General features: G+C 45.9%; 1 non-coding gene across 1 annotated transcript; it reads right to left on the bottom strand.

Annotated features, from left to right (window-relative positions):
* Nucleotides 1-1509: 1509 nt before the first annotated feature.
* Nucleotides 1510-1582, bottom strand: trnar-ccu. The gene has a single exon. It is a non-coding gene; the product is annotated as a tRNA-Arg (tRNA).
* Nucleotides 1583-8398: the final 6816 nt, after the last annotated feature.

The following is an 8398-nucleotide window of genomic DNA, read 5'->3' as shown; positions in this document are numbered from 1 at the left end:
TTGACAGTTTCCCCTCTGATCCTTTAATAATATGGTTTAAATCTACATTCACTGGGAATTGAATTCCCTGCTAAGGGAAGCAGGTCCTTCCCATCCACTCCATCTAGACTCCTCATAATTTGAAAACATTAATTAAACACCGGCATGATCTAGTTGGGCGTCTTCCTATGCCTACAATCCCAGATGAATCTCCCACAATGACTCCTGTTGCAAAGAAACAGCCCTACATTATCCAATCTCTCATTATGGCTAAAATTCTCCATTCCTGGCAGCATCCTTCTAAATCTTCATTTTGGGCTTCCTCTGCGCCTAGCTTTTTACCAATCCGAAAATAAAGAGATCGCCCTGAACAGACGTAAGAAAGTCAAATTTCAAAGGGAGCAACAATTTATACTGCATGAGAAAAGGGTGCTGATTGGTTGATAAATTGACTCTGATTGGTCAAAGTGTTGCCCTGGAGACTGCACCAGGGAACAATTGTCCCCCACGCTTTTATTTAATTCAAATCAGGTACACCACATATACATGTTCCTTTTCCCTGAGTATGAGTAGATGTAGTTACTCGTAAGCATCAGGGAGCCACATTGTGAGCCCAGCTAATAATCTAAACTTGCTTGTCAGTGTAATTCTTAGCACACACAGGATTGTTCACCAAGTGCTGTCCAATTGCGGAATCACATCCAATGTTAGACATTATATTCTGAGCTTAGGGAGTACGGACTGGTTAGGTACAGTCAGCACTCTTCCTCTTACGAACAGCCAAAGGGATGTGCTGTTTGATTCATTCCGTCAGTCTTTGTCAGACTGGCACTGAAACTCATATACTGCATTACTCATTTGTCTTTTTGTCTTGACAGCCGTGCCCTGTTAGTGGAAAATACGACTCATTTTGCTGCTGAATTGTTGCTCAAATTTTTGAGCTACCTTCCCCTTCCAGGGCAATCTGAGGTAGACTGAGCACTTTACAGGCTGGAAGGTGGCGGCCATGGGTAAACTTGTGAGCATGTGAGATAAATAATGAGCAATAATCTGATCAGGGAAGCCAGTATCCTGCAGGAGAGCTGTGATGCCCCCCATTTCAGCACAGTCTATCACCATAAATAAAGATGGAGAGGTCAAGGAAGGGAAGGGAAGTGTCAGTGAATGACCACATGAAAGTGATGGAGGGGTGGAAATTGGAAGCAAAATTAATACATTTTTCCAGGTCCGGACGAGAGCATGAAGCGGCACCGAAACACTCATTGACGTACCGGAGAAAGAATTGTGGGAGGGGGCCTGAGTAGGACTGGAACAAGGAATGTTCCACATACCCCATAAAGAACCCCACTGAATGTTGGGTAGCTCACAGTTTAGTGGAAACATCGCACTGGATTGTACCAATGAGAAACAAGTGACAGAGAAGGGTGCTGCACAGGAACAGCCAAGATTGGATGATAAATTGAAAGGAAATCAAGCTGCCAGTGTTTATAAAAGTTTCTTTGATGTTTTTTTCTGGGCCAAAATCAGCCTTACCCCAGATGGGACTCAAACCCACAATCCCTGGCTTAGGAGGCCAGTGCCTTATCCATTAGGCCACTGGGGCTGCGTAGGAGTCAATGCTGCAGCTATTGGGTTATCCCTTTGTCTCTAGAGTCATGATAGGACAGAAGGTCAGTTCCTGTTGAGAATCCCTGACAAATCTGAAGGTATTTTGTGGCCCAGCACTTTCTTTTCATTCACAACCAAATTCTATCAATTCCAAAGCTCCCAACAATGATGTAACAGGATGTGGTTGTCTCTTGTACATTGATAATTGTTCCAGCTGAACCTCCTTAAGTGTGCTTGACAAGGTGTTTACTAAAACCCGCTTTCACAGCCATATCTCCTTTCTCAGTGACTGTCTCCGTCTCCGAATTACCCCACGTGGATTTCAACTGAAATTCCACCCCTCATGTTTCGAACCCACCCAGGATTACAGGCATTTCCGGGACGTAAAACGTTTCTCAGACTGCTGTTCCCATCGCATCCTGAGATCCACACTCAGTGCCATGCGCCGCCATATGAACACACTCGACCTCTCCCTCCAGCAGCACCGCCGTACCCTTTTTCAAAGCTGCGCGTGCCCCCAGTTTCCTTTTATTCTTCGGCTCATCTGATGCCTCAACAAGAAACTTTTTCTCTTTCTCTCAAGTGCTAAGGAACGCAAGCTCCAACAAGTCATCGACACCAACACCCATCTAGGACCCTCCACCCCTGCCTGTCCCTCCGTCCCCTCCCCATCTTCCAATCCCAGCCCCAGCCATGTATTCTCTATACCCCCTGACCTTCCCCACTCCGTTGCTGAACGTTCAGTGCTCAGCAAAGGACTTAGTTTCATACCCCTACGCCCTCACCTTAATGAATTTCGGGCTCGGCACGATGCTGAACTCTTCTTCCGCCGTCTTCATCTCCGGGCTCACTTCTTTGGGCAGGAGTCCTCTCCCTGTTCAACGGATCCTTTCACCCACCTCCAATATTCTCCCTCCACCTGGACCCCTCCCTCTGGATTCTTACCTTCTCTTGATCTTTTCATTGAGAACTGTCGGCGCGACATTAGTCGTCTCAATTTCTCTGCTCCTCTCACCCATTCTAATCTCTCTCTCGCTGAACTTACTGCACTCCATTCTCTCAGGTCCAACCCTGACATCGTCATCAAACCCGCTGACAAGGGTGGTGCTGTTGTTGTCTGGCGCACTGACCTCTACCTCGCAGAGGCTGAGCGTCAACTCACAGACACTTCCTCCTACCTCTCCCTGGACCATGGTCCCACCATTGAACATCAAGCCATTGTTTCCAGGACTGTCACTGACCTCATCTCCTCTGGGGATCTTCCTCCCACAGCTTCCAACCCGATAGTCGCCCAACCTCTGAAGGCCCACTTCTACCTCCTACCCAAAATCCACAAACAGGACTGTCCCAGTAGACCGATCATGTCAGCCTGTTCCTGCCCCACGGAACTCATTTCTCGTTATCTTGACTCCCTTCTCTCTCCCCTTGTTCAGTCCCTTCCCACCTACGTCCTTGATTCCTCTGACACCTTACGTCACATCAACAATTTCCAGTTCCCTGGCCCCAACCGCTTCCTCTTCACCATGGACGTCCAATCCCTCTACACCTCCATCCCCCACCAGGATGGTCTGAGGGCCCTTAGCTTCTTCCTCGAACAGAGGCCCGAACAATCCCCATCCACCACTACTCTCCTCCGTCTGGCTGAACTTGTTCTCACACTGAACAATTTCTCCTTCAACTCCTCTCACTTCCTCCAAATAAAAGGTGTGGCTATGGGTACCCGCATGGGCCCCAGCTATGCCTGTCTCTTTATGGGGTATGTGGAACATTCCTTGTTCCAGTCCTACTCCGGCCCCCTTCCACAACTCTTTCTCCGGTACATCGATGATTACTTCGGTGCTGCTTCATGCTCTCGTCGGGACTTGGAAAAATTTATTAATTTTGCTTCCAATCTTCACCCCTCCATCATTTTCACGTGGTCCATCTCTGACACTTCCCTTCCCTTCCTTGACCTCTCTGTCTCAATCTCTGGTGATAGACTGTCCACCAATATCCATTACAAGCCTACCGACTCCCACAGCTACCTCGACTACAGCTCCTCACACCCCACTTCCTGTAAGGACTCCAGCCCATTCTCTCAGTTCCTTCGCCTCTGTCGCATCTGTTCTGATGATGCTACCTTCCAAAACAGTTCCTCTGACATGTCCTCCTTCTTCCTTAACCGAGGTTTTCCACCCACGGTCGTTGACAGGGCCCTCAACCGTGTCCGGCCCATCCCCCGCGCATCCACCCTCACGCCTTCTCCTCCCTCCCAGAAACATGATAGGGTCCCCCTTTTCCTTACTTATCACTCCACCAGCCTCCGCATTCAAAGGATCATCCTCCGCCATTTCCGCCAATTCCAGCATGATGCCACTACCAAACACATCTTCCCTTCAGCCCCACTGTCGGCATTCCGTAGGGATCGTTCCCTCCGGGACACCCTGGTCCACTCCTCCATCACCCCCTACTCCTCAAACCCCACCTATGGCACCTCCCCATGCCCACGCAAAAATGTAACACCTGCCCCTTCACTTCCTCTCTCCTCACCAACCAAGGGCCCAAACACTCCTTTCAAGTGAAGCAACATTTCACTTGCATTTCCCCCAACTTAGTCTACTGCATTCGTTGCTCCCAATGCGGTCTCCTCTACTTTGGAGAGACCAAACGTAAACTGGGCGACCGCTTTGCAGAACACCTGCGGTCTGTCCGCAAGAATGACCCAAACCTCCCTGTCGCTTGCCATTTTAACACTCCACCCTCCTCGCTTGCCCACATGTCTGTCCTTGGCTTGCTGCATTGTTCCAGTGAAGCCCAACGCAAACTGGAGGAACAACACCTCATCTTCCGACTAGGCACTTTACAGCCTTCCGGACTGAATATTGAATTCAACAACTTTAGGTCTTGACCTCCCTCCTCCATCCCCACCCCCCTTCTGTTTCTTCCCCCTTCCTTTTGTTTTTTTTCCGATAAATTATATAGATTTTTCTTTATCCCACCTATTTCCATTAATTTTAAATATTTTTAAATCTTTTATGCTTCCCCCACCCCCACTAGAGCTATACCTTGAGCGCCCTACCATCCATTCTTAATTAGCACATTCGTTTAGATAACATCACCAACTTCGACACCTATGTGTTCTTTTGTTCTGCCGTCTGTGACATCTTTTGATGATCTGCTTCTATCACTGCTTTTGCCTACAACCACACCACCCCCCTCCACTTCTCTCCCCCAGCATGAACAGGTTGGCTGTGTTCCTGTGACTACAATCCTAAATAAATCTGCCATAACGACTCTTGTTGGAAAGAAACAGCTCTAGATTATCCACTCTCTCAACATGGCTAAAATTCCCCATTTCTGGAAGCATCCTTCTAAATCTTCACTTTGAGCTTCCCCTGCTCCTAACTTTTGCCAATTTGAAAACAGAGAAATCGACCCAAACTGACCCAAGAAAGTCAATTTCAAAGGGAGCAACAATTTATACTGGATGAGAAAAGGGTGCTGATTGGTTGGTAAATTGACTCTGAATGGTTAATTTGTTGCCCTGGAGACTGCAGCAGGGAACATTTATCCCCCATGCATTTGTTTAATTAGAAACAGGCTCAGTGTTCCGACGTGTTCCGTTTGCCTGCAAATAGGGCCATGAGTATGAATAGATGTAGTTAATTGCAAGCATCAGGGAGCCACATTGTGATCCCAACTGATAATCTTAACTTGGTTGTCAGTGTACTTCTTATCACACTCAGGATTGTTCACCAGGTGCTGTTCAATCGTGAAATGGCATTTAATGTTAGACATTATATTCTGAGATAAGAAAGCATGGGCTGGTTGGGTACAGTCAGTACTCTTTCTATTACGAGCAGCCAAAGGGATGTGCTGTTTTATTCATTCCATCAGTCTTTGGCAGAGTGACATCACACTGGCACTGAAATTCATATATTGCATTACTCATTTGTTTGGTAGGCAGAAGGTATTTTTGTCTTCACGGCCGCATCTTGTTAGTGGAAAATACGATTTATTTTGCTGCTGAAAAGTTGCTCAAATATTTGAGCTACTTTCCCCTTCCAAGGCAATCTGAGGTAGACTGGGCACTTTTACAGGCCCGAAGGTGGAGTCCTTAGGCAAATTCATGAGTATGTGAGATACATAATGAGCAATGATCTGATCAGGGAAGCCATTATCCTGCAGGATAGCTGTGATGTCCCTGATTTCAGCAACAAGTTTGAACAGTGAGCAAATAGCTCGGGCCCTATTTAGAGATTGCTGAAAAAGCCAATTATATAATGTATGGAGCTTTAGGAATCCCAACGTGTATATTGACCAGTGAAAGTCGGCTTGCAGACAGTGGTAGAGAACCCATGACAACTCCATTTCAAAGGTGTATTTGATTGTGGGATGGAGCACATTAAGGTGTGTAAAGAAATTCTTACATGCAGCTGCAGATTGAAATACAACAAACGTATTATCTACATATCCGAAATGTGCAAGGGGTCAGAGGATAAGGGTTAATTCAATGAAAAGGCTTTTCTTAAGTAAATGAAGAAAAACGTTGGTGAAAATGGGACCTAAAGAAGAACCTATGGCAACACCATCTATTTGGGCATCAATGTTATCACTAGCTTCTCAAGCCCACATACCCCAAAAGAATACTTAAGGAAGGAATAGCCTTGTAAGTAAAATGAAAGTCATGGGATCAAAGGGACAGTGGCAGTGTGAATATGAATTTGATTAAGGGATGGGGAGCAGACAGTGATGGTGAACAGCTGCTTTTCAGACTGGAGAGAAATATACAGTGGTGATCCTCAGGACTCAATAACAGAGACTGGACCAGGTGGATTGGAATCAGAAATTGGTAGACAAGATAGTTATTGATCAATAGAAGCCCTTCAAGGAGGACATAGTTTGAGGACAGAGAAGACACCTTCCCATGTTTGGGAAAGGAAGGAGATTCAAAACTAGAGATCTCTGACTAACAAATCTGGAATATAAAGCTAGTCTCAGTAATGGTGACCATGAAACTATCATTGATTGTCCTGAAACCCATCTGCTTCAAATGTGGTCTTTAGGGAAGGAAATTTGCCATCCTTACCTGGCCTGACCTACATGTGACTCCAGGCCCATGGCAATGTGGTTGACTCTTAACTGCCCTCTGAAATGCCTCAGAAGCCATTCAGTTCAAGGGCAATGAGGAATGGGCAACAAATGCTGGCCCTGCCAGCGAAGCCCACATCCCATGAAAGAGTAAAAAAAACTTAAAGAGGGATATACTTGCATTGGGAGCAGTTCAGAGCATATTCACTAGCCTGATTCCTGGAATGAAGGGATTGTATTATTAGTAAAGGGTGAGCAGATTAAGCCAATATTATTTGCAATTTAGAAGAATGAGAGGTGATCTTATTGAAACATGTAAGATTCTAAGGGAGCTTGACAGGGTAGATGCAGAGACGATGTTTCCCCTAATGGGAGAATCTAGAACTAGTGGTCACACATGCAAAATAAGGGGTGTCCCATTGAAGACGGAGATGGGGAGGAATTGCCTCTCTCAGAGGGCCATTAATTTTTGGAATTCTCCTCCCCATAGAGCACTGGAGGCTGGGTCATTGAATATGCTCAAGGCTGAGTTCTAAAGATTCTTGATCTACAAGGGAGACAAGGGTTATGGTGGGGGGACAGGCATGAAAGTGGAGGAAAGGCCACAGTCAGATCAGCCATGATCTTATTGAATGGTGGAGCAGGTGTGATGGTCGGAATGGCCCACTCCTGTTCCTGTTGCTTATGGCCTTAGAACACCCTCCAATCAGAGAGTCAGGATCTCAAAAGGATATAAGGAGAAGGGCCAGATAGCATTTGAACCTTGTATCTTCCAGCTTGGAGGAGGTGTGTGTGTGTATTTCATTCCTGAATCTGGTAACATGAATGGTACGTGTATTGTAATTGGGTGTCGACATTTCAAATTAACAACTGTGCCTGGGGTGTTGGGTGAGCTGAAGACAGGAATAAAAGGGACAGTATTTGCTTAGAAAGTGCAGGTGACATTACTCCCTGAATGTTGGGTGGCTCACAGTTTAGTAGAAACATTGCACTGGATTGTACCAATGAGAAACAAGTGACAGAGAAGGGTGCTGCACAGGAACAGCCAAGATTGGATAATAATTTGAAAGGAAATCAATCCGTCAGTGTTTACGAAAGTTTCTTTGATGTTTGTTTCTGGGCCAAAATCACTCTATCCCAGATGGGAATTGAACCCACTATCCCTGACTTAGGAGACCAGTGTCTTATCCATTAGGCCACTGGGGCTATAAGGGAGTCAATGCTGCAGCTATTGGATTATCCGTCTGTCTCTAGAGTCATGATGGGACAGAAGGTCAGTTCCTGTCGAGAGTCCCTGACAAATCTGAAGGTATTTTGTGGCCCAGCACTTTCTTTTCATTCACAACCAAATTCTATCAATTCCAAAGCTCCCAACAATGATGTAACAGGATGTGGTTCTCTCTTGTACATTGACAATTGGTGCAGTTGAACCCCCTTAAGTGCTTATTATAGTCAGCTGATAGTGGAGAAGTTTCTAGAAATGATAATTTGGCACAAAATTAAGAATCACTTGGGCAAATGCAGGTTAGTTAAGAGGAAAGTACAGGTAACATTACCCCCTGAATGTTGGGTGGCTCACAGTTTAGTAGAAACATTGCACTGGATTGTACCAATGAGAAACAAGTGACAGAGAAGGGTGCTGCACAGGAACGGCCAAGATTGTATAATAAACTGGAACGAAATCAATCTGCCAATGTTGATGAAAGCTTCCTTGATGTTTGTTTCTGGGCCAAAATCTCCC

This window comes from Carcharodon carcharias, chromosome 18 (genome assembly GCF_017639515.1).
Source record: "Carcharodon carcharias isolate sCarCar2 chromosome 18, sCarCar2.pri, whole genome shotgun sequence".
Lineage (NCBI taxonomy): Eukaryota > Metazoa > Chordata > Chondrichthyes > Lamniformes > Lamnidae > Carcharodon > Carcharodon carcharias.
The sequence above is the reverse complement of the archived record's forward strand: the minus strand, read 5'-3'. Positions and strand labels throughout refer to the sequence as shown.